The 25,541-nt window shown below is 36.9% G+C and overlaps 1 long non-coding RNA gene across 2 annotated transcripts; it reads right to left on the bottom strand.

The window, feature by feature from the left end:
• Positions 1-1,514: 1,514 nt before the first annotated feature.
• Positions 1,515-25,513, bottom strand: LOC148128137 (uncharacterized). Of its 2 annotated transcripts, XR_015740916.1 has the most exons (4): positions 24,906-25,513; positions 18,368-18,442; positions 4,485-4,555; positions 1,515-2,302 (listed from the first exon to the last, which is right to left on the bottom strand). It is a non-coding gene; the product is annotated as an uncharacterized LOC148128137 (long non-coding RNA). The 2 variants fall into 2 exon arrangements; XR_015740917.1 differs by lacking the exon at positions 4,485-4,555.
• Positions 25,514-25,541: the final 28 nt, after the last annotated feature.

Raw genomic sequence — 25,541 nt, 5'->3', positions numbered from 1 at the left:
AGGTTTTTCATACCATGTACTGCTTCACAGAAGACCATAGAAATTCTCTGTAAACTAATGTTTTGCAACAGAGAACTGAGAACTTTTTTAGAATTACTTTTTAAAATGTAACTCCAAGCAAGCAATCTTTTAATCCATTGATCCTAAACTCTTCTGACTCAAAACCCAATTTCACACCCTTACTTTCCTACCTAACTGCATTATTTCTATAGATTTTGAGACACACATTTGATGCTACTGATTCTGAGGGATGAGTATACCACTACTATTTTTGTTCTAATATGGTAGTTTGCACCTTTATTCATCATTTTAATAGAATGTATTATCATTTCCAGGAAAGATCATTACAATACTACGACAGGTAGCATCTAATAAAAAAAAACTCTTCTACTAATAAGATGGGTTTTTTTTAAACAGGAAAGAGGTACATCCTTCTACATTTCCAGATCCCTCCAAATCCAGAGGGATGGTGAGCTTCCAGTAGGAAGGAACCAGAAGGAGAGAGGCAAATTCATTGCCTGAACATACATCCAATCCCAATATTGGATATAAAATATTGGATTTTTCCCCAGAGGTTTTTTATGATGATACATAGCCAAGAATAAAACACTTTTTAATTTAAGAAAATGGAGAATAAAATAGCTCCATTAAAGTTTTGTCTTGTTAAGAGGATCTGGAACAGTTTTATGTTTGATATATGTTGAAGAAAGTTGTATGCATCCTGAGCTCCCATAATATACCTCCAGTTAGAAACCAAATTTATATCAGGATTATGGCACCCAGAGGCTAAGAAAAGATGGTGGATGAATTACACAGAGTATAAATGAGTATCATTGCCTCTGGACTCAACATAAAAGTGTTGCTGACATTCTTCTTAAAAGAGCTAACTGGCTGCATATCTTGCTAGCTGCCTACCTGTGCTTTTCTGGGAGAGGAAATATTGGAATAATCCATGTAGTTGGATTTTATTTTATTTACACAGAAGAAATGTGAATATTCTATGAATAATAAGTGGCAACATTTAAAATTGCATGTATAAACATAAAAAATCATTTAAGTTTTAATAGCAAGCATTTATACGGTTTTTATATATACACACTCATACACTCTCTTACACACACACACACACAGAGAGAGAGAGAGAGAGAGAGAGAGAGAGAGAGCAATATTTCCACAGATGAAGGTGCAAAATTCTGCATTCTATATAGATACGATTGCCTACCTTACCTACAAGGACAAAAAAAGATAGTGGAGCTTCTATTATCTATCTTCAGCCCAAAGAGACTAGACCAGTGATGGCTAACCTTTTCCACGTCATGTGCCGAAAGTGCGCACACACTCGCGTGCCTGCATTCATGATGCAATGCGCATGTTCCCCCTGCCCCCCCACACATGCGCACATGACCCCCCCATGCCATGTGCCTCTGCACATGCGCATGCAACCCACACACACGCCCTGCACCCTGCGCATGCATGTGCATCTCCCCCTGCGCATGCATGGCAGATACTCAGCTGGCTGGTGGGGGGCACACTGGAATGCTCAGTGGGGCTCTTCCTGGTGATCTCTCATGTGCCAGCAGAAATGGCTCTACGTGCCACTTCTGGCACGTGTACCATAGGTTCGCCATCACGGTTCTAGGCTATATTAAACTTTAAAAGAATTCCTCAGAATCAAAGAAAAGTCATATGCTATTTACGCATGTAATTTTCTTTCTTGTAACAGATTCTAGGACTGAAATTTGTTTTGATAAGTAGACCATATAGCAGGGTTGTCAAACCCATGTCGTCACAGCAGCGTCATGTGACATATCAGGACTTTTTTTCCCCTTCGCTAAACTGGGCAGGGGCAGGACTAGCACATGATGCATCTGGCTCACAGGCCGCAAGTTTGACACCCCTGCCATATAGTACATATGTAGAATCAATGAGGGGAAAAATAAAATTACATAAAATTAAATAAAAATAAAATAAAATACTAGATAAGGTTAAAAAGTGTTGTTTTTGCTTCTGTACACTATTAGTCTGTTAGAGGAAAAAAAGCTAAGTTTAGTATAACTGGGAGTTACTTTGGAAAAATGGAAAATCTGCAAAATTGGAATGTAAAGCTAAGTGGACAATCATAGAACAAAACAGTGGTAGTTAACACAGTAGATATAGTGAATGCTGAACTTGGCTTGATCCCTCCATGAAAAGAATACCCTATGCTGACTGATCTTCAGTACAGGCTGTAGGAGTGAAACTTGCCCACAAGATCATCACATCCTTACAGAAATTGAAAACGTATGTGGAAGTCCTGGTGGTCCTGAAAAGACAAAGCAAAAAATACCTTCCAACAATTTCTTGATTCAGTGCCATCATTCATTTCTTTCATTTGAGAAATCGAGATTTAGAAGAACAAAGATTAATGTTTTTTTTATAAAAGGACATTTTATGAACTAGTGAAACGCAGCATATTTCTACCTGATAAATGCAAAGACCTACAAACTTTGAACCTAACTTGGTCTTTATTTCTCTTGACCTTGTTAAACAGTGATTTATTTTTGGTGAAAGCCTGGAGTTTGCAAGAGGTAAAAAATGTAGAGATTTTTTAAAAATTCTAATAAATAATACTAAATCTGAGTAGCTGATATTATAAATGTTATGAAAATTTTATTGGTTTTTGTGGTCATTTTAGCGACAATATTTTATTTGTAATTCTTTTAAAAAAATAAATAAATACAACATATTAAAATCCACTTACAAAATTTGTAAGAAATACATTTTTATGCTAAATGACTTTAGTTGGAAATATTTAAGGTTTATAATATTTTAAGCAGCATTGTGCCCAAACTATTTTTATAACAGGAAGATCAAATCGTGGTTTAACATTTTGCCATGCTATTGGACATTGATATTTTTACTGTACTGATTAATTTCTGTAAAAACAGGTTTAAAAATAGCTTCAGTTTCTCAGAAAAAGAAAAACTCTGCTACAGTATATCTAATTGGTATTGATTGTAAGGAGTCTTTTTTTTAAAAAAAAGTAAATTCAAAATTTTAAATTACCATTCATGCCAGTAGTGGGATTCAATTTTTTTTTACTACCGGTTCTGTGGGCATGGCCTGGTGGGTGTGGCAGGAGAAGGATACTGTAAAATCTCCAGTCAGAGGTGGGATTTGCCAGTTCTCCGAACTACTCAAAATTTCCACTAGCGGTTCTCCATAACTGGTCAGAACCTGCTGAATACCACCTCTGATTCATGCACATGTCTCTTAATATTCACGGTGGGTTTTTCCTAAGAGTAACAGTTTTATAAGAATGTAATGCATTTTTGTACAAGTATAAATACACCCTTTTACATGTGGACACATTTTTGTGCGTACCTTGCTATATTGCTATATTGCAAGGTTCAACGAAATATCAAAATCATTAGCCAAGTCCATTTAAAATTACATAATGGTTCAGGAAGTGAGAATCAGTGAATTCACTTTAAAATGTAATTTGATTTTTTCCTTCTCTGTAAATAAGAAAGTTGCTTGTGCCACACATTTTTCAATAGTATGTGGGGAAAAAATTCCTTCTACAACGTATTTATTTCAGCAGTACTTTTTTCTCTGTCTCCACCCCAAATTCACTCCAGAACATTTTCCTAAACATTTTTGGAAGTGAGGGAGAGACACTGAAAAGAGGGGGAGAGAAAGGAAAAACCATATTCTCTGGGGATGCATTATATTGCAGAAGGTGCTATTGGATACCTTCCAAAATTTTATTCATTTTAACTGAAAGTTTTGCTGAAAGGCAATATATAACTGTTTTATACATAAATTTCTGAAATAAATAATACATTTCTCTCAGTGGAAGCCAGTGTGTTAAAGGTGATAGCACCTTCTGCATAAGATTAACGGCCAATAAGTATTATTACTGATTAGTGGAAAACTAATAATAATAATTCAGATGCTATATTTTGATTTACATGATGCAATAAGGATGATTACATGGTCATAAGTGATTATGATTACTGATTTGTTTAATTTCTACACCACTGTTCCTTCCAGAGTTGCCCAGTTTACAAAAGAGCAATAAAACACAACCTTAAATAAAACTATCATAATAAAACCATCAATGCCTAAAATATTAAATATAAAAATTGAAATGAAGGTTTTTTTTTTTTAAAAAAGAACAAATAGTAGGTGATCTAAATGTAGTTATCCTACAAATGCCTGCATACTCCTTTTTGGAAAAAGACAGATCAAAACACTCCAAGAGATAAGTATTTCATAATATTATCCCAATCAACTTGCAAATAGTATAAAACTATTTATTCTTTAGTATAATCCCTGCAAACCGAAAATCTTGATTTCAGTGCCTGGATAATTGTTGGATGAGAGAAGAGAGGAATTCAGTACTTTTAGCTCCACCTACCACACTTCTCCATGGTACCATAAACTAGGAGTTAAGACTAGGGAAATCATAGCTATATCCACAGGTGTTCCATCACACTAACCAGATATTACATCCCAGTCACATTTGGTTGGTTGGGACATTGTAGTAATATTGTAAGTTGCCATAGTTCATCTGCAAAAAGATAAGGACATGAATGACTATGTACAATGATACAGGAATCACTTCAATTAGTACACAATCTCATCCAGAAGTTTTGTATTCTGATGACCTAATGCAGGATTGTCAAACTCCTGGCTCACGGGCTGGATGCGTCGTGCACTGGCCATGTCCACGGCCAGTTTAGCGAAGGAGGGGGAAAGTCCTGATACATCATGTGATGCCACTGTGACGATGTGAGTTTGATACCCCTGATCAATAAACTGAAGGAGGAACTTGGAGTGTAAAAAATCTCTAATTAAAATGGTTCAAGTCAGGTCCCTCAAGAATCCAATGTACTGGGGAAATATTCCATTCTGTCTGATGACAGTATTTTTGAAACTTTCTGTGAAACACAGAAACAGCCCAGGCAGTTGACATCAATGTTTCTAAGCCTTTGTGCAGAGTTAAATCAACTCTGGTCATTATGGAGTTCAGAAGGTTGATGTAAAAGAATTGACACCTGGAGAGCAAAAGAAGTGCATCTGAGCATGCAGTGAGACCCATCGCACAACTGTTTCCTCCACTTCCATTGTATCCATATAGAAGAGTGGGGGGGGGGTGTATCCCTTTACCAAGGTATTAGAGGAAGATGGGGAAGACAGAATATTTCATATATTTCAATAGCATCTTGATAAATGCTTGTCCTGCTATTTTGGATTCTTCTCAGCTTGTAGATATCAAGGACATGGACAAGATGTGTGCATGTCCTTGATGCACCTGGTATCAGGGTTCTTGTTTCCTTGACCCTCCTGACTTATTAAGGAAGTGACCAATGTCTTCTTGTGGGTGAAGAGTACCCCGTTATGAGAAAAACAGTTATACAATCTCTGTTGAAGAATACCTTCCCCTCAAATTTTCCATAGTTGGAAAAAGTAACTGAAAAAGGTTTGCAGCTTGAGATGCATCTGGATAATCATAATACTAATTATATAAATCCTTTTTAATAGGCCTTTTGGCTGAGATATGAAAGTGAAACTGTTTTGATAATCAGCTGTAAGCTTTACAATGTTTTTTTAAAATTCTGTTCAGTAAGCCACAATAAAGTGGGCAGGGATATCTGTGTTCAGCTTTGATAGTTCCCTTTAACCTCTCAGCAACTTTCAACACTGTCAATTATGGAATTTTTATGGACATTGGGATACATTGGTAAAGGCACTGATTTGTAGACCTTTCTGTGAAACCATAAGGGAAAGATGGTGCAACCTTATTATTGCTCAACACTTGGTCACTGACCTATTTTGCTCTAGGTGAAATTCTTGATGGATTTTAGAGTAAGATATCATTCCAGGGAAGCAATCAATAAACTTGATGCAGAAATAGACCGGATGAGTTAGGTTTGATCCTTAGTAAGTACAGTATATGGGCAAATGCTCACAATTGTGAATGTGCCTTATGATAATCCATAGGTCTTGGAACAACATTCCAATGAAGTCCTCAATTCGAATTATTTACTTTAACGATTGTACTTCAATATAGTTTCACTTATATTTTTCTCAAAATTATCAAGCACAGTAGTTTTTTTTTTAAATCATCGTTCAGTCACCCATGTACATTTCTGCATCTTGGGAATTGCTTCAAGAAAGCAGTCATTTTTCATACCATCCATAGATCTGAGTGGTTGTTTTTGCAATATCTAGTGCTGTGTCTCTTATCTCTTCCCATTGCTCTTCAGGTCCTTTTTTGTATGTATAAGTAAAGCCATACCTGTTTCTGATATTGTTCCTATTATTCGGATAAGTTTTGCTGGCACACTTATTCTCTTGAATTTCTTAAATCTAACCCTATATTTGACAGTAATTATTCACTTACTGTTCTATAATGTTCATCTGGAAGTGTTTTCACTATCTGGATTGCCCTTTTCTGCTCTTATTATGCAGTGAATTTGAGTTTGATGTTGTTCAGGTATAGAGTTTGCATTTATGTTGCTTGAAGCAGGTGTTGGGAATGAACAATTTGCTTCTTCACAAAATTCCATTTTAATTATTTATTTATATTTGTATGTATTTATTAACTCTTGCCTTATTGAATCTACTTAATCCAAATTTTTCTTCAGTTCCAGGTTCTTCTATTTTTTTCCAAGTTTTCTATTCCAGTCACCAGCGCTAGCAACAAATCCTTTCTAGCTGTTGTATTTATCACCTCTTACAATTTATCATTGAATTGCTTGATATTTTTCACCAATGCATTTCTAGTATTTATATACACTTATAGTAACTGATAATACTTTCTAATTCTTTGCTATAATCCTATTGTGTATTTGGTTATAACTAATGTCAATCAGAAAGGTTGGCAGTTCGGTGGTTTGAATCCCTAGCGCCGCATAACAGAGTGAGCAAGCTCCCATTACGTGTCCCAGCTTCTGCCAACCTAGCAGTTCGAAAGCATGTAAAAATGCAAGTAGAAAAATAGGGACCACTTTGGTGGGAAGGTAATAGCGTTCCATGCACCTTTGGCGTTTAGTCATGCCAGCCATATGACCATGGAAACGTCTTCGGCTTTGTAACGGAGAGCATCACCCCTAGAGCCAGAAATGACTAGCACGTATGTGTGAGGGGAACCTTTACCTTTACCTTAAGTATACACTTAGATATGCCCTTTAAAGCAATGGCCTGCAATCTTTTGAGCACCAAGGACCAGTTCCGTGGAGAGAGATTTTTCCGCAGACAGAAAGGGACAGGGTTTTGTATGCTGCCTGCATCCCAAGCATCGGGCTTTGCTTGTTTGTGCAGCCCGGTTTCTGGCATGTTGGTGCTGGTGCTGGCTTGCAGACCTGGGATTGGGGACCCTGGCTTTAAAGCAGTGTTTTAAAGTCTCTGTAGATTTAAGATTTATGGACTTCAACTCCCAGAATTTCCAAGCCATTGTGATGTTTTAGGGTATCACTGCCATTCCATTTGTTTTTATAATGTCATTTAATCATTTGAGTTAAAATGGCTCTTTCTAATGCACCCAGTTTCTTTTCTTCTTAAAACTTTTCATTTTCTCTGTAAGTATCAAGTTTTTTTTTTATACACCAATCAGTCTAGACAAGAAACATAGAAAGAATAAGTATCTTGGAATTTTAATTAATACCTTTTAAGCAGTGGTGGGATTCAAGAAATTATACTACCTGTTTTGTGGGCGTGGCTTGTTTGGTGGGCATGGCGATGCGCACCTTGCTACACACCTTGCTGCGAGTGACGTCAAGTCGGCCACACCCATTCAGTCACATGACCGATGCTGCAGAGACAGGGTGATTTCCTACATACCTTCCCCCCCCACTCCGCCCTTGGGCTGACAAAAAAAAAGCCCAACTAAAGATCATGACTGCCTGCTGAGTCTGCCTGCTGACTTTCTTTTGGGGTGGTTTTTGTTTTGTTTTTTGCCAGAAGCCCCTCAGAGATAAATTTGCACAGCCAAATCTTACTGTGCCTCGTTGTTGCGGCGCTGCCTGTTGCTTCTGTGGGTGCTGCTGTGGCCGTCTGGCTGCCCAAGTAAAGAACCATACCAGCTCAGGGTGACTGTGAGGAACAAGAGGGGAAGCCAAGGCGCTCGCCTCATAGCAGCCAACTTCGCTCTCTCTCGTTCTGGTTAGGCACTCCCAGCATGCACAAGGAGCATGAAGGGAGGCAGAAGTCAGAGAACTTTGCCCAAGATTATTGTGTGTTCAGGGGCTACATCTCCCCCAATGATGTGTTGGCGGTAATCTAACAAAACGTCTTCCAGCTCTTAAAGATTGACTTTAAGAGTGCCCCCATGGAAGAAGCCAAGAATGAGAGCAAAAGTAGCGGTGGCAGGGGCGACAGGGCATGTGATGGGTCCCTCTGCAGTCCCCTCCCGGATGACAGCCAGGGCTTTGACACCTTCTCTTTTCCTCAGAGGTGTGGTGTCTGCCTCCCTTCACACTCCTTATGGGGAAAGCTAGGAGAGTGACTGGGACAAGTGAGCGACTGGGCGACCGGGTGACCGGGTTGGGGGCGTGGCCAGCCAGGGGTCGCCACCAGTTTGGTGACCCATGCCAAATCACCACTACCAGTTCGCCCGAGCCGGTGCGAACCAGTTGAATACCACCTCTACTTTTAAGAAAATAATGTTACAGTGCAGAGCTTCCAACTATTATTTTAAGTGAGAAAATTATGTATAGGCAGTCTAAGGGGCCAACACCCTGTTCTAATTATCTCTCTTGTAAAGATGGAGCAATATGCATTCATTAAGTGTTTTGGGTAATTGTGGTTACAATTTTTATCAGTTTTACATTGTCCTTGTTCCACATTTCTCACAGCTGACGTTCCAGACCACCCACCATGTCAATATAATTTCTTAGGCGGGAATAAGAAAAAACTAGCTGAATTTAAAGCTAGAACAAGCAGAGTTGCTAATGGTGAATAGGAAACAGCTCAAGGACTGAGGTTCGGCTTGTTTGAGCAAAATCATACTTCCTCTTAAAGAACAGGCCTGCAGAGTCTCATATACCATTCGATTCAGAGGTGGTGGCAGGAAATATTTTCATGCAATGAAGGCCAGTATACCAGGTACAATGGTTACAGAGTCAGATCTGCAAAGTCTCAACTTGGTTTGCATAGCCTCTTTACTATTACACTATAAATATATCACTCACTTTATAGGCCTGTTATGTTTAATCTATGTGAATTGTGTTGAGCATTCAATAATACTGTTATGACATTCCAATGTGTTGAAATTTGCCTTTCAAAAAACTACTGATTGCCCTATCTAATTATACCATTTTTTAACATTGTTACACATTTTTTAACATTGTTTTTACCTACAGATTGTTGTTTCTTACGATTCATGATTGTATTATTATTATGATCATGATTTGTTGCTTGTATGTACAGCTTCTGCACGGGAGACAAATTCCTTGTGTTTCCAATCACACTTGGCCAATAAAGGATTCTCTCCTCTCTTCTCCTCTCCTCCCATGCCTTGCCTTCTCTTCCATTTCCTTCCCTTCCATTCCAAATTTCGGTTCATTTCTTCTTTTGAATACTGTGATCTGTAATTTCTATTCAGAAAAAAAGTATATTTGAAGTAGCCTCTGGGTGTCACATTTTCCTGAAATAAATGGCAACCTCTGCTTGCATCCAACAGCTAACTTTTAAGTACTGAGGGCTGCATGTTGCTCATGGCTCAACCTCATTTACTTCTCATCTCCTCTTCCCCTCCCCTCCCCTCTGTTCTTGGCTGCAATCTTCATGTGTCATCTTCTACCATGCTGATTTGGCTCGGCCCTTCCCATTTCCTAACTGGCCTTCATCCCACTTCCCTCCCACTTCTTTCCTGCAATACCCCATCTAATAATCAATTTCCTTTCTCCTTCTCACAACAACCTTTTGTCCTTACAGCCTTACTATCTCTTTCTCTTTTAACTTTCCCTTGATGTTTAATTTAGTACTTTTTCAAAATTGTTAAAAAACAATCCCCACCTGTATTGTAACTTTAGTGAAAGCACCTACAACTATGTGGATATGCACTTAGCCCTGTCTCGTTTGGCATATCGTTCTTTGTTTAAAAAGTGTTTAGAGAGTTCTTGTCTTCTTTATTTGTTGTGTAGTGGCCAGGCACATTTCTGGCACTTCATTGCTAATAAATAAGACTAGTTTATGCAGACAGCTTGAACGAGATCCAAGTGCTGCACTACACAAATAGAAATTTCTTCCCAATAGAAGTTAGTTAAATGAAGCTGTGTAAATCTCTTCTCCATTCCATTTTTTTCTTTCTCTTCTTGGCAGAAACCAACCGCTGTGGTTCTGGCATAACAAAATATAGGAATTATAAGTTCTGATATAGAAAATTGTTTATAAAGTAAGGCATTTGGTGTTAAAAACATCTTATCTCACAGTTCATAGATGTTTTGCTTAAAATCCACACTATAAATAAATAATAAAATAAAATTCTAATAAATTTTAATAAATTCTAAATCTAATAAAATTCAGAAAATAAAATGTATTAATATATTATGTTACTTTTACTTATAACATATTATGTTAATATATTAACTTATTAAATGCAATTAATAAAATAATTTAATTCAAATTCAGGAATGATTACAATCCATAAATATATTAAGTAAAAAAAATATGACCTAAGTACTTATTATACCTATTAAGTATTAAACAGTAAACAGGCTTATCAAAATCTTGAAACTTATTTAGTAACATTAGCAGCCAGAGCAGTTTCTTATGAATTGTGCTATGTGCTATCTGAAAACATGGCAGACAGAAAACTTCATACCACAAGCCCCTAGTTACAGCTTTTGAATCACCTTCAGTGATATATCCATCTAAAACAGGGCTGTCAAACTCCCAGCCCATGCCCGGTTAGTGAAGGAAAAAAAAGTCCTGTGATGCCGCCGTGACATGAGTTTGACATCCCTGATCTAGGACAGAGGTGTCAAACTCAAGGCCCACAGGGTACTTAGATCTGGCCTGTGGGGCTGGGCTGAAAATAACAAAGGATCAGCCCGTGGTGCTTCTGCCAGCCAAATGGGGCATGGATGGCCATGCACACCCCTCCGTGGCCCATTTTCAATCAGCGGAGTACTGCAGGAGGCCAGGGAGGACAAAAATGGGCTGCAGGGGGGCCACGCAAGGCAGTCCTGCACCCCATTTTGGCCGGCAAAGTCCTGCAGGAGGCGTCTATACTGTCTCCCTCCACCTCCCTGTCCCCCCCTGGCCAGTCCATGGAGAACTACATTGCTGATCCGGTCCTCGAATAAATCCAGTTTGACACCCCTGACCTCAAGCATCTGCAAGAATCTTATCAAGAGGTCACCAAGGGAGGGACTATTGAGACCACCCTCAAGGCTGTATATCTATCTCTCCAGGCAGCAATCACTTTTGTGGCTTAGTGGCCCAGCTGCAGGGACAGGGAAACCAGGCCATGTGAGTAGCAGGCTGGCACATACATGTATATGTGCACAGCTCAACTTGCACATGCACGTGCATGTGCATTGGCCTGCTGCTCATGCAGCCCAGTTCCAAAGAGGCCATGGTCTGGTGATGGGCTACCCCAACCCAGGGATTGGGGACCCTGCCTTAGGGGACTTGAACCCATCCAGATTCAAAGTCTCATTCAATTCCTTGATTCCTAAGTCACTATTCCACATCGCCATATTCTTAGTGTTCAGTTCATGAGAGAATCCAAACACCACTTCAACAATATTTGCACCATCTCTCCTGACTTTGATGACAGGAAGATGTAGAACTGAGGATCAGGACACTCAATTCCAAACCCTTGATGATATTTTTTTCAAGGTTTCATATTCATAAACAAAGAAAAAATACAGAATAAACTTTTATGGATTCCTCACCCTATCAGCAATGGGACCAAACAGAAATCCCCTAGTGCCATTACCTGGATCTAACTCTGTAGATAAAAAAGTTCACAAGAACAATGCCTCATAGTTTAGCCATGATCAGCTCAATACGATATCACAGTTCATGGTGTGAAGAGCCACAAAGAGATCCTAAAATATTCAGGAGAATCAATTCACTTAACATTAGGATATTTGTAGCATCCAGTCTCAAGTATTTAAAATGTCAGTGGAATACAGACAAATTACCATGCATACTTATACATTATAAACATATATATTTTCATGTATAAAATGGGTTTTCATTGCAATTCTGATCCTAAAATCATGTCAATGGACCAACCCTCATTATTCATTATGATGATGTCTGCAAAGAGATATTGTTCATTTACATTTACAGGCCTACAAAACAGCCTGAATCAATAACAAATGAAATACTGAATGCGGAGCCAACAAAGTTTCTGTGCAACTAGGAATATATGTACATGTTTTATTTTTAAATTTTCTTTTGCTCTATTGGACTAAGTCTCAAATCTTTCATTTCTCTAGAAAAATTATAGAATTGGATGTTTAATCTCAATCTTCCTCCTTCACTTTTTATTCCTGACAACAATATTTTTCTTCTAGAACCAATTGTGATCTGTAAAAATATTTTGAAAACTCTCCTATCCATTTATGGAGACTTTGGGTAGAGATCTCTTCATTTGTAGCAGACTAGCACCATCTTATGGTGTGTCTAGAATGTTTGCTTTCTTTTTGATTTTTGAAAACTAATCGTCAAATTCCTGTGTTACTTCAGGAAGTAAAACTTCCTGTACAAAGTTTTATGCAACTTTGTACCATAATGATTTCCTTTCATGTTGAATGTCTATTATTTAAATCAATGGTATTTAAAAACACTTTTACATTTTTTTATTTTTATTCAATAATAAAGTTTGGTTTTGGTCCCCCTGTGTGATTTACATTTCTCCCTGGGGAGATGAAAGGGGAATGACTAAATTCTCTAGTCACTGCACCTTTGTGCTATATGACAAAAAGATGGCATAATAGAAATTATTTCAACTTCTGCATTTTGATGAGATTTAATTTCCAGAAAGGTAGCCGAGTATATGAGACATGTTTCTTTCATGCACCTGTTAGAGGTTAGATGACAAGATGTGCCCTCCAGAAGACAGAAAGTGGCAGCAGCAAATAATAGGCTGCTCTCTCAAACTAGAAGACAGGAAAAAAGCATGAAGACTGAGGGACTTCTGGAAAAGGACCTTTGGGAAATCTAGTTTCCTGATATGCAGGCTCAGCAGTTTCTTATTATTAAATATTTGTACAGCAGAACTTTTGGTCATGAACACTTCTGACCATGACCAAATTCGGTTCCAACCAAAAACTTCACACACAAAAAAATTTAGTGGCCGATTTCCCCTTCTGCACCATTTTTTTTTTGTAAGTGCCAAATTTCCAAAATTAGGTTCAGGTCACGACCAAATCAGGTTGTGACCAAAGTTATGGAATGAATTATGGTCATGACCAGAGTTTCTACTGTACACCATTTAGTAACTTTTATTTTTTTCTAGAATGGTTCACACAATTAAAGAATAAGAATATTAAATATATCATACCTAAAATTAAAACAATACACCAATATAATTTGATGTATTTAATATTTAATATTTCCCTAAATATTTGAATTTTAAAGATGATACAAATTTTATTTGCTTTATTATTGTTTTAGTGACCATGCGTTGTAATCCTATCTCAGACACAAAACTATCTTGGTTCAGCCACTCTCTCTCAGCTCTAGGGAGAAGGAGGCAATGTTAAACCACTTCCAAAAAAATCTTGACAAGAAAACTCAGCAGGGACTAGTCTAGGCAGTTGGCACATGTGGAAAACTGACTTAAAGGCACAAAAATAAATTTCAATTGATAAACACTATGGAAGAAAAATGTGTGAAGAGTTAAATTCACCGTCATTGGACTTAATACACATTTGTCACTAAAGTGGCCTGATAATCATCAACATTCACATAACACATTTTAACATATCTTACATATATTGGATTAGATACAGAATGAAAAGCTTTTCTGGGGATCTTCCATACCTACAGAAGATGTTAGGGAGGAAATAAAACAATAAATATAGCTTCCTTTTACTTCTACATGCAGGAACATGGGTAGAATGCTGTTCATCTCATCTAATTCATTATCTAAGTCTGGCCCTAGTAACATCCTCTTCCTTTGTTTTCTTCTTCTGTTCAATTATGTCTGATTGTCAGAGGCTGCCTAGGCAAATCCCTGCAGTTTTCCTGGCAAGGTTTTTCATTTATTAATTTCTATAGCCACCCATTTCAAGCAAGTGATTTTTTTGTTGCAAACTGGTTTTTCAGAAGTGGTTTGTCATTGCCTTCTTCCTAGGGCTGACAGAAAATGACTGGCCCAAGATCATCTAGCTGGCTTTGTGCCTAAGGCAGGACTGGAACTCATAGTCCTCTGTTTTTAGCCTGATACCTTAATCACTATATCAAACTAGGTCTCATTAACTTCCCTAAAGCTGAGTAAATAGTTCTCAGTTAAATATAAATTGAGATCATATTTGTACAAAAGAGTTTGATACAAGTTTCACTGAGTTCAATCTAAATTACTCCCAAATTAAAAATAAAATCGTAGTGTTAAAATCCCTATAAAATTAACAAGAATAAATGTTGCATTATATACACTGAAATCTCTAGTGAACTAATTAGTAATGAATAATAATTTTCATAAATTATATTTTCAGTGTTATAAGGCATACTTTTAGGGATTTTTCCATTCTTATCTATGTGCACCTTTTAGAAACAAATTGATTTAATCACAATCTCTAGAAAGCAGTTCTTTATACTTTTTGTTCCAGTAATAATGAATTTCAAAATCAATTGTTTCATAAGACAGATTCTATTATTTCATGTTTATAGAAAATTCTACATATTCTGCATTAACTACTGCATGCACAGGTATAGCGTGCCTATTTTAGCAGGAGTGCAAGTTATGTAAATTTTCTATTGTTGTCTTCTTAATAAATTTATTGATTGATTGATTGATTTGATTTGATTTGATTTGTCAATTGCTTACAGGATAATAGGTATAAGCATGGTTATGAATACATGAAATGGGTAGATATAAGAAAAATAAAAGAAACAATAGGACAGGGAGGGTAGGCATGTTGGTGCGCTTATGCACACCCCCTACAGACCTCTTAGGAAAGGGGTGAGGTCAATAGTAGACAGTCTAAGATTAAAGTTTTGGGGGTTTGGGGAAGAACACAGAGTCAGGTAGAGTATTCCAGACATTGACCACTCTGTTGCTGAAGTCATATTTCCTGCAGTCAGGTTTGGTGCAGTTAACCTTGAGTTTGTATCTATTGTGTGCTCTTGTGTTGTTATGGTTGAAGCTGAAGTATTCATTGACAGGTAGGACATTGCAATGTATGATTTTATATACCATACTTAGATCAGACCAGAGACGGCGTAATTCAAGGTTTTCTAGGTCTAGAATTTCAAGTCTGGTGGCATAAGGTATTCTACAACAAGTAGAGGAGTGGAATACTCTTCTTGTGAAATATTTCTGGACTTTGTCAACTGTGTTAATATCAGATACGTAATGTGGGTTCCAGACTGATGAGCTGTATTCGAGTATTGGTCTAGCAAATGTTTTGTATGCTCTAGTTAGTAGTGTGATATTACCAGAGAAAAAGCTATGTAGGATTAGGTTAACAACTCTTAATGCCTTTTTGGCTATGTAGTTACAGTGGACTCTAGCACTTAGATCAATAGAGGTGAGTATTCCAAGGTCCTTTACAGAGCTTGGATCATCAACAAGATCTTCACTATTCAGCTTGTATTTTATTTTCTGATTTTTTTGGCCAATATGTAAGACAGAGCATTTATTTGTTGAGATTTGAAGTTGCCATTTGTTTGACCTTTCTGATACATAGTCAAGATCTTTTTGAAGGGTAGCAGTATTGTCTGTGGTATTGAACAGCTTTACATCATCAGCGAAAAGAACGCAGTTGCTCTTAATATGATCACAGAGGTCATTTATATAGAATATGAAGAGAGTTGGTCCTAAAACACTGCCTTGGGGGACACCACTATTGACAGGTACAGAATTTAATAGGACACTCCCAATTTTGACCATTTGTTGTCTGTTTGACAGGAATGCTTCTATCCAGTTATGCAGTTGTCCAGAGATACCATAAGATTTTAGTTTTAGGAGTAGTTTGTCGTGTACCACTGAATCAAAGGCTTTACAGAAGTCTATGTAGATTGCTTCTATTGCTTTGCCCTGTGTAGTCCATATGTTTTTGCTGTGTAAGAGTTGCAGATTACAGGATAGTTTTTCCTGAAACCAAATTGTTTATTGGAGAGTAGCTTGTTTGTCTCTAAGTGGAGGATAATGGATTGGTTAATAATTGATTCCATGACTTTACAGGTGACACAGCATAAGGTTTGTAATTTTCAACTAGGCTGGGGTCTCCCTTTTTGAAGATGGGGATGACTGTGGCTTGTGACCATAGTTTTGGCAAGGAGCTGGTCCTGAAAGATTTTTCAAAGATTATGCTTAGAGGTTCAGCTATGGCAGTGGATAGCGTTTTTAAGAAGTAGGCACATATTCCATCCGGTCCAATAGATAGAGATGGTTTTAGATTGCGTAGTGCTTTTTCAACATTGTCTTCTGTAAAATCAATAAGTATTAGATCATTGTAGTTGTCTGTGGTTCGGCTAAGAAATACTGGGCATGATCCATTGCTGTTTATAAATACTGAGCCGAAGAATGTGTTAAAGATGTTGGCTTTAATGGTGTCATTGTTGCAGTCTTTACCATTAGGTCCTATCAGGGGGGGGATGGACCTTGAGTCTTTTAGTTTGTTGTTTACAAAATTGTAAAAAGCGCAGGTGGAATTGGTGCACAGAAGGTTTTCCTCTTGTTTAATGTGATAATTGGTGCATTCAGTCTTTATCTGGTGGCATAAATTTTTGTATCGGTATTTGAAATTGGCAACATTACCAGATTTGTTTTTCCGCCAGAGTGGTCTCTTTTTGGATTGAAGTTTCCTTATTGTTATGGGTAATCTGTTTTTTGTTTTGTTTGGGGAGTTGTTGTTGGAACATATAGTCTGATGACTCTTTTGACTTCAAATAAAAATACATTGTAATGGTCTTCAACAGTATTGCATCCAGTGAATAGAGATTGCCAATCAAGGGATGAGAGATCATTGTCTATAAAATCATAGTTGCCTTATTACTTATTCTTTTATTCAATTATTTATTTAATACAAAATTGTTCCCAGGGTGATGTAGCATAATCATCATTCATGTTAGTACATATCAAAGAGGTATGCTATTTCCTATGTGGAAGTTTTGCTCATATGTAGATATCACATTGCATACATATGTATGCATATTTATGTAATACATATACCCACTCACTGCCCATACATAACAAGAGCCAGTGAGGGGTAGTGGTCATACTGCTTGACTAGGGGCAAAGATATGCAGGTTCTATTTCTCCTTGAGGCATAGGAGTCAACACGGTGATTTTAGGCCCATTGCTCTCTCTTTCACTCATAGACTGGGAAGTCAAGAACCATCTATCTATCAGCCCACACTTGACCAGCATGGTAGATTATTGTCCATGACCTTCAGTGTAGAAACCTTAATCCTATAGTGGATTGAGTTGGGTTGACCTCCATAATATACACACGCAGGGAGAACATATAGGGCTCATGAGAAGAGAATATCTTTTTTACATATACTGTTATGAGATCATAGTTGAAAATATTACGTTGCCTATTGTTGTATGTTTTTTTGTAAGCCATTCCATTATCCTTGGTCATAATCTTCAATGGCTTAAAAAGCAATTGCTTTGCAAAAACACACAGGAAGTCTGATTTTAATTTGCTGTCTACATCTACATTCTCATATTCTTTTTATAGATTATTTGAAGTTATCACTAAAATCTTCCTTCCCTCAAACATAAGTGAAAGTTTTATCTTCCTTTTGTATATAGCAAAAATAATTTATTACTAAGGAAACAAAACCTTTTGTCTCAGAATATATTTCTTTAAGACAGCCGTGGAATTTCAGAACAAGCAAAAAACTGCCAGGATCTGGGCTGCAATCAACTATTTTTAATAGGAAATTTTTACAGACTTTTAATAAGTTTGCCTGACATAATTTATGAGGAGAGGTTTTGAAGTGAAGAGGCATTGCTTGGCAAGTGTCCTTCCTCTAATCTCAGGAAATTTAAATAAAAGAGGGCTCATTTCCTCCAATTTGAGATTTCTGCCACACAAGGAAAAAAAAAGTTAAGAAAAACACCTGCTACATAAAAGCCACAAATCAGTATATTCATAGTATAAACTAGAAGAGACAAAGCTCCTGGGACAGCCATTCATGTTAATGTCATTATTATTACTAATATTTAACAGTAGACATTTACCTGTACAAGTAATCCTCAATTAGAGTCAGCTTTATTCAACAACTGCTTGGAGTCCTGACATTTATGACCGCAGGTCTGTAAAGCAGAGGAAAGCTGCAGTAAGATTGAAGAAACAGTCCCAGTTTCACTTAGTCACTGCTTTTCTTAATGACAGAGTTGCCAGTCCCAGTTGTGATCACTAAATGAGAACTATCAGTAATTTTATGCAGCAAGAAGGTTATAGACTGGTGTTTTCTTCTATTTTTCATGAAAATAGAACTTCATGTGATATTACAAACAAAAGAGATAGATGCCATAACACCTAACAATGACCTATTTTATTTGCTATTAAATTGCTGAGGCCATGTTTAAGGATATTCATCTCTTATATTGATAATTATGGAATGTAAATAAGCTACACATGTATGCTTTCCAGCAGCCCTCATAAGAAGCAATCTTCCCATCTAGTTGACTTTAACTGAAGCAGGGTTGACTGGATAGAAATTGAATAAGAAGAAATATCATGGCTACAGGGGTCTTGATGCTCTCCAAGCTTGGTTGTTTTCCTGCAAACTTTTCATTACCCAAACTAGGTAACATCATCATTTCTAATAAGGCGGGAAGGTTGCTCAGTTTATATTCTAATGCAGGGGTGTCAAACTCAAGGCCCACGGGCGAGATTTGGCCCACAGGGTGCTTAGATCTTGCCCACAGGGCTGCATTGGAAACAGCGAAGGACCAGCCTGAAGTCCCTCTGATAGGAAAAACTGAGCTCTGTTTTCCCTGGCAGGGGGTTGCAGGAGGCCATCTAAGCCAAAAACAGAGGGCCATGTGTGACCTCCCAAGCTCCGTTTTCACTGGCAGAGGGTTGCAGGAGGCTGTTACAGCCAGAAACAGAGCTTGGGAGCCCGTTTTTGCTGGCAGAGCGTTCAGGCCACCATAGGCACACCCCAACATGAGTGACATCAAGTTGGCCATGCCCATCTCGGCCATGCCCACCCCATCCCCGAGGTTAAACACAACCCTAATGAAATTGAGTTTGTCACCCCTATTCTAATGGATTGCCCTGTCAGTACTGGTGGGAGGGGTCTTGGTGGTTCTTTGGTTGGGCTGTTTAGGCTTGTGTGGCAGTTCCTTGAATGGGATATTTACTTCTTGAATCTACAGTAAGCTTATCTGGGCATTGATTGCTGATTAACTTCAAGATTAACATTAGACCAACAGCCAAAAGTAAACAATACCCCAGTCAAGGAACTGCCAAACAAGCTGAAGCAGTGCAACCAAAAAATCTCCAAGACAACTTCCATTAACACTGTCAGGGCAAACCATTAGAACATAACTGAGAACTAGAACTGAAAGCCAACCCCACTCCTTACTAGCATGTATTCAGGGTTGATTTCCCCTAGAATGAAAGTGGCACATGATGCCCTCTCCCTGAGAGAAGGGAAGAAGAGGGATAGACAGCTTTGGTCTGCTTAAAAAGTGGAGGAGAGGGATAACATGGGGGGCGGGGGAATGTGTCCTGAGTGCTTAAAAATCATCCTCCCCTACAATCTAGAGCTTGTATAATTATAAAATGCTTCATTTTGGAATCTGAATGCCTTGAAGAAGAAAAAAATAGTCTTTAACTCTTCTATATCAGTTTTATCTGTCTCTCCCTGCCATCATCATCAAAGAGACTGTTTCCACTAGAATTCAATTCCAGACTGAAGCCTATAGATGAAGAATCTAACTTGGACATTATTAAGCTTCACAAACTACAGGAGGCAATCCCAAAGGAGAAGGCAAAAAAACCCAAAACATTTCTTTGGGAATGAATTTGGACACCAGACATTGCTACTCAAAAACATTTTATCTGAATGAGTTCTTTGCATGACCAAGGCAATTCATTTTAATGTTTGTTGTAGAAATGTTTTGAGGGAAAATATATATATTTTTATTTTTTCCACAAGTTTTTAAAATTTATTTGTACCTCAATGACTCAAATGTTTTGCAAGAACAATCCTCATAATGACAAAAGATTGAAGAATTTTAAAGGAGTAAAATGAGAGCTCAGCATTTTATTTTAAATCATAAATGAAGATTATTTTGAATGTTCACAAAATTAAAATAAAATAAAATAAAAAATAAAATAAAATCTGCTGGCCTAAAGCAAGAATTTTTCACTGTGATCTTTTGTTATTTTAGTATATTATAATTGTATTGGTTTTTCATGAGTTATTGGTTTAAATCTGAGTAAAACATACCTTATTAATGATTCTGGATAGTGAGACATACAAATATATAAAATACATAATAAAATAAATAATATATGAAACCAGGCTGTGAATATGGCTATAACCCATTTTCTTGTTAAAAAAACATGTTTATCTACTGTGAAGCTCTTACCTATTCATTCAAGGTCAGTATTCTGTCTAAGCTTAACCAAAAGAATGAAAGAAGCCTGACTGGACAGAAGTTGGGCAATGAATTAGGCAGTGAATATGTTACTATTATCTCCAGGATAATAGTCAAGAGACTAGATTCAGAGTCCTTTAGGTACACTATTTCTTCCCCAGTTTATGTTCCTCAATTTCAGGGGAGAGCTGTTTTCAGCAGCCGCATTCCATCATAAAAGTCTTCCTGATCCAGTCAACCTTGTTAGCATCAGTAGAGTCTGACAACTTATCAAGTTATTGCATTCCACTGTAGGACTGCTTGGCTGCTTGGGAAAAGTTATTGTAAGGTCATGAACTCCCATATTGCTCTTTTACATAAGAATTTTCTCCATTCTGAAACTTAATACCCATTCACCCTATTGATGCTAAACAAATATAAATAACACTATTTGAATAAAATAGGCAAGTGCTTCCTCGTCGAGAAAATATTTTGCAAACAACAGAGGCGATAGAATCCCTGAACAAACGAACAGAAGTCTATTCATGCAACAAAGCTATTCTGATGCCTCTCATCTCTCCTTTCTATAGTTCTACTAATTTCCCAAATATATGTCTTAAGGGTTAAAAGTGTTTTTAGAATGGTGTATGGTAAGGCCAACAGAGTTAATGCAGCAGGATTGAGGAAAAGAATAAGAGCTGTTCAGTGTCAGAATGTGCTTCTCCTGATGAAAATGTCTCTAAAACCAAATTATATAGAGATAAAAGTACATTACATTTTAGGCATGTGGGGCCTACAAAAAAGGGTTGGTTGATTTTCTTTGAAATAATATTTCTTCCTGGGAGTTTTCAGAAGCTATATAAATTTATTTTTAGTATTACCTTGCTAACAAACAGTTTTAAACTAAGTAATTGCAGGGATTTTCACAAAATATTTTACAAAATGATCTGATAGCCACTCTTTAGTATACACATACTTTTCTTTACAATGTCCTCATTGCACTACTATACAACATTTAAACTAATTTGTTCTCCATGTTTTTGGTTACATTCTAAACCAAAGGAATTCACTGAAGGAAATTTTTGTATGATTTGAAAAAATTCCATGAGTTTCATTTTTATTCTACTTGTAGAATTGATCTCCTTAGCCTGTCCCATCGTGAGCAGAATCTCAAAGCAACTAAACCTATCGTGCATTGTAAATCTTTCAGTGATCTATAAACCCAAGCACCAGATTTCTTCTATTACTACTCGATCTTCCATCATAACATTTTCTTATGTGTGTTTTGCACATTGTGATACCTGTTTCCAAAGTACAAGTCTATTTTCTTCTTAATCCATCTTGGTGGTCAAGAATAATACATTTCACTTTTACTAAATCTACGAAAGATTCAAAAAATTCTGCTGCTTGTTCGGGTTAAATAAAAAAAAAATAGCTTGACATTGGGCAGGTCATCAGTTTCCATCAAAGAAGAGATGATGGAAACATTTTTGACCTGCTGCTTATATTCTTGTCTGTGGAGATTCTCAGTCATCCAGGTCATGGTTCTCCAAAGGTGCTTTTTTTAAAAAGGCAACTAGACTTTGTTTTTCAAGAAAAAAAAAGTCCAGTTGCCTTTTGAGATAAGCACCTTTGGGATGTTTATTCTCTTCTTAACATCTCATTTTTTTTTAGTTCTGGAAGAACAATTATCTTTTTTTCCCTTTCTCTTATATATATCTCATTTATAGTCAAAGCTGGTCATTATTACCATGTATGCAATGCTTGCATACCTTCAGGATTCACTACTGTCATTGTAGAGTCCCCAGTTTAAATGAAATGTAATAAAGGGGGTGACTACTAAGGTTTCTTTGAAACCCAGATATGTTTTCTCTACCTAAGATCAAAATAAGCAAAGCATACAGCACAATGAAGGACAAGAAGGAATGTTATGTTCATAAAAATAATAAAAACTAGAATAACAGATATGACTGGGCTCCACTGAAATAAGTGCAAGATACAAACTATAAATAAAGCAAGGAATAACTCCTGAAAGGAAATTAACTGGAGCATATATTGCTCTTGCTTGATAATAGTAATTATGTTCTGAGAGTGTTGCCAGCTGCAAATATGTAAGAATTAGGTGGCAAGAATATCAAGTGCTTTTTATGCTTATTTATTTTAGGTCTTGATGTTAGAAATCACTGGTCTGTAGTAACTTAAATATAAATTATGAATTCATGGTGACAGATTAATCCATAGAAACTGCTATTTTGTAACAAGAATGAGAACCAAACAAAGTCATTAAAGTGGGTTTTTGTAGTGATATAACTCTGTGAAACAATTTATTTGTCTCATAGCACAGGCTCTAAAATCCAAATAGAGGTATGATTTGTTATTGTAATGTAATACACTTATACATTTCTTTTCCACTATATTTCAAGGAACATGACTGAAATAAATGATTATGAAGTGAATCAGTGTTGGTTGACCGGTGCCTTTATGTTTCCTAGTTCCATTTTTAATGCCTTGTAGGAAGCTTTATGTATATGCTTTGCTTTTTAAGTAGGCTACCACTTTGCAAGCCAATGACTTTATAGATCAGGGAGGGAATATTCTAAGAAGCTACAGCCAAATATATAGTCCGATATAACTATTTAGCCAGCTTATAGATTTACTAAAACATTTTGACAGTATTGCCCTCTCTAACAATTTCTACATTTCTTTTGAATTCCCTCATCATTACCCTAAGAAACTGCTTTCCCAGAAGCATAAATATTTATGTGGCTGCTTCTCAACATTATTCTCAGATGTGCCAAATCATCCTGATTTTTTTTGCTTCTTTAAAGTCATAAAAGAGAGATACAATATGAGAGGGTAATTTCCACATCTCTTTGTCTTCATCTCTGCTGTTACTAAAACAGCATGCATTTTTCCTACTTATTCGTTCAAACATTTTACAGCCACCCTTCTTATGTGGCATAATCCTTGGTGAATCACAAACAACAAACTGATGGTAAATTCATATTTTATAATTAGTTATTATTGCACTATAACTATTGGATAATAATTGACATTATTTAAGCCTGCTTAAAATTTTAAAATATGGATACTTCAATGCACATGCAGTATTATCTCTACTTTCTCCAAAAACACATTAAACAAAATGGAATAATGGAATATGGAGAAATTAAGGAAAAACAGCCGACCAGGTTATTATACTAGATCCCTTCATATCCACTAAGCAAAAGTTTTACCCTTTTACCCTTTTTCAGCCTGCTACTTACATGAAATGTCCATCCTCTACATAACCTTGTCCCCCAGAATCATTTATCTCAACTGCTATTCCTTTTTATGTTCTATCGTTCCATGCTTTGAAAAAGAGAGAGACAAAACTTGCCATTTACTTGAATTGTGTCATAGTGCTTTTTATTAAAAAATCCTAAGTACGAAGGCAGGGAGAAACTTTTTTAAACAATTCACACATTGGATCTAGCATCAGACCTTAATCACAAAAGGTGTCTTGTGGTTTACATATATAAGAAGTGTCCTTTTTAAAGACGATAGTTATATTTTAATTCATATTTAATTTTCTGTAATAGCAGTCAATGCTATTATGATTTAAACATTAGTAAATATGTTTTAGTGATTAATGATCACTAGGAAAAACCCAGTTATCTCTTTATGCCTTTATTTGTCAAGAGAGTTAAATATCAAAACCTTCCTTGGTATGCTTCTTTCATAGCTTTAGTTTCATTGGCCCCAGCACTGGAAAGAAAAAGCGGGAAAGTAGGAAAGTTTCTTCTTTTTCTTCCTTTACCTTCATTCCTCTATATTACATGAACAAGAATAATTTAGCAGATCCTTCAAAAAAGTTTCAGGGCTGGAACTCACACTTCAAAACAAGGCTCAGATTTACACCCCACATTTGTAAAAAAAGAAAAAAGAAAACTACAAGCCCTTTTTTTTCTATCTTTACTGTACTTAAATGGATGTTGCTTTCAGATAAGCACCTGCAAGAAGGCAGAGGAAGCATTAGTAAGTTAGTGAAACTTTTTCTAAAATAGTACTGGAGGCACAAAGCAAAATACCTTATTTTATCTATCTTTTAAAACAGTAACACCCATCCATCATCCAAATTTTGATTTTCAAAATTTCACTGACTTGTTTTCAAATTGATTTAAAAACGAAGGCAAAACAATACCTGTATTACAATCAGCCTCAATTGACTAGATGAAAAACGGGGGGTGGGGGGTGGCGGGGGGGCGCATTTTTTGTCGATCAACGTATCCCATCCCCAAACTTATGCAGAAAGGACAAAAAATGTTTTTTCGGTACTACGAGAGTAAGGCTTGCTTTAGCCAATGATAGATTTCATGGGAAACTACTGCTTATTAATTCACGAACTTAAGAACAGGGCTCATTGTTTTTGAACCTGTTGTATAACATCTCCTACCCGCAGACGAAAAAAAAAATAAATCGGGCGGCGCAACTCTCCGATTTTAAAACGAGGCTTATTTCCCCATAAAAAACGTTCAAAAACGTGTTTACTAGAGGCAAAATAATATTAATAATAAAATAAAATAATAAAAGTAGTAATACAACTAATACTACCAATACTAATAAAATAAATACTACTAATACTAAGAACCGTTCGTTCAGTCCCTGCCACACCGCGACAGGCAACGCGCGCGTCCCTTCACCGACGTGCCGGAGAAACCGGCTCAACGTCTCGAGCGCTCCGCGAGCGCAACTACCCAAGAGACCGAAAGTACCAGGCTGGCCTGACAAAAGTAGAAACGCGTTGAGTAACGCCGATTGGAGGAAGGCATCTATGTCC

This window comes from Pseudonaja textilis, chromosome 1 (assembly GCF_049901715.1).
Source record: "Pseudonaja textilis isolate UNSWEBS1 chromosome 1, rPseTex1.2, whole genome shotgun sequence".
In the NCBI taxonomy this organism is placed as follows: Eukaryota; Metazoa; Chordata; class Lepidosauria; order Squamata; family Elapidae; genus Pseudonaja; species Pseudonaja textilis.
The sequence above is the reverse complement of the archived record's forward strand: the minus strand, read 5'-3'. Positions and strand labels throughout refer to the sequence as shown.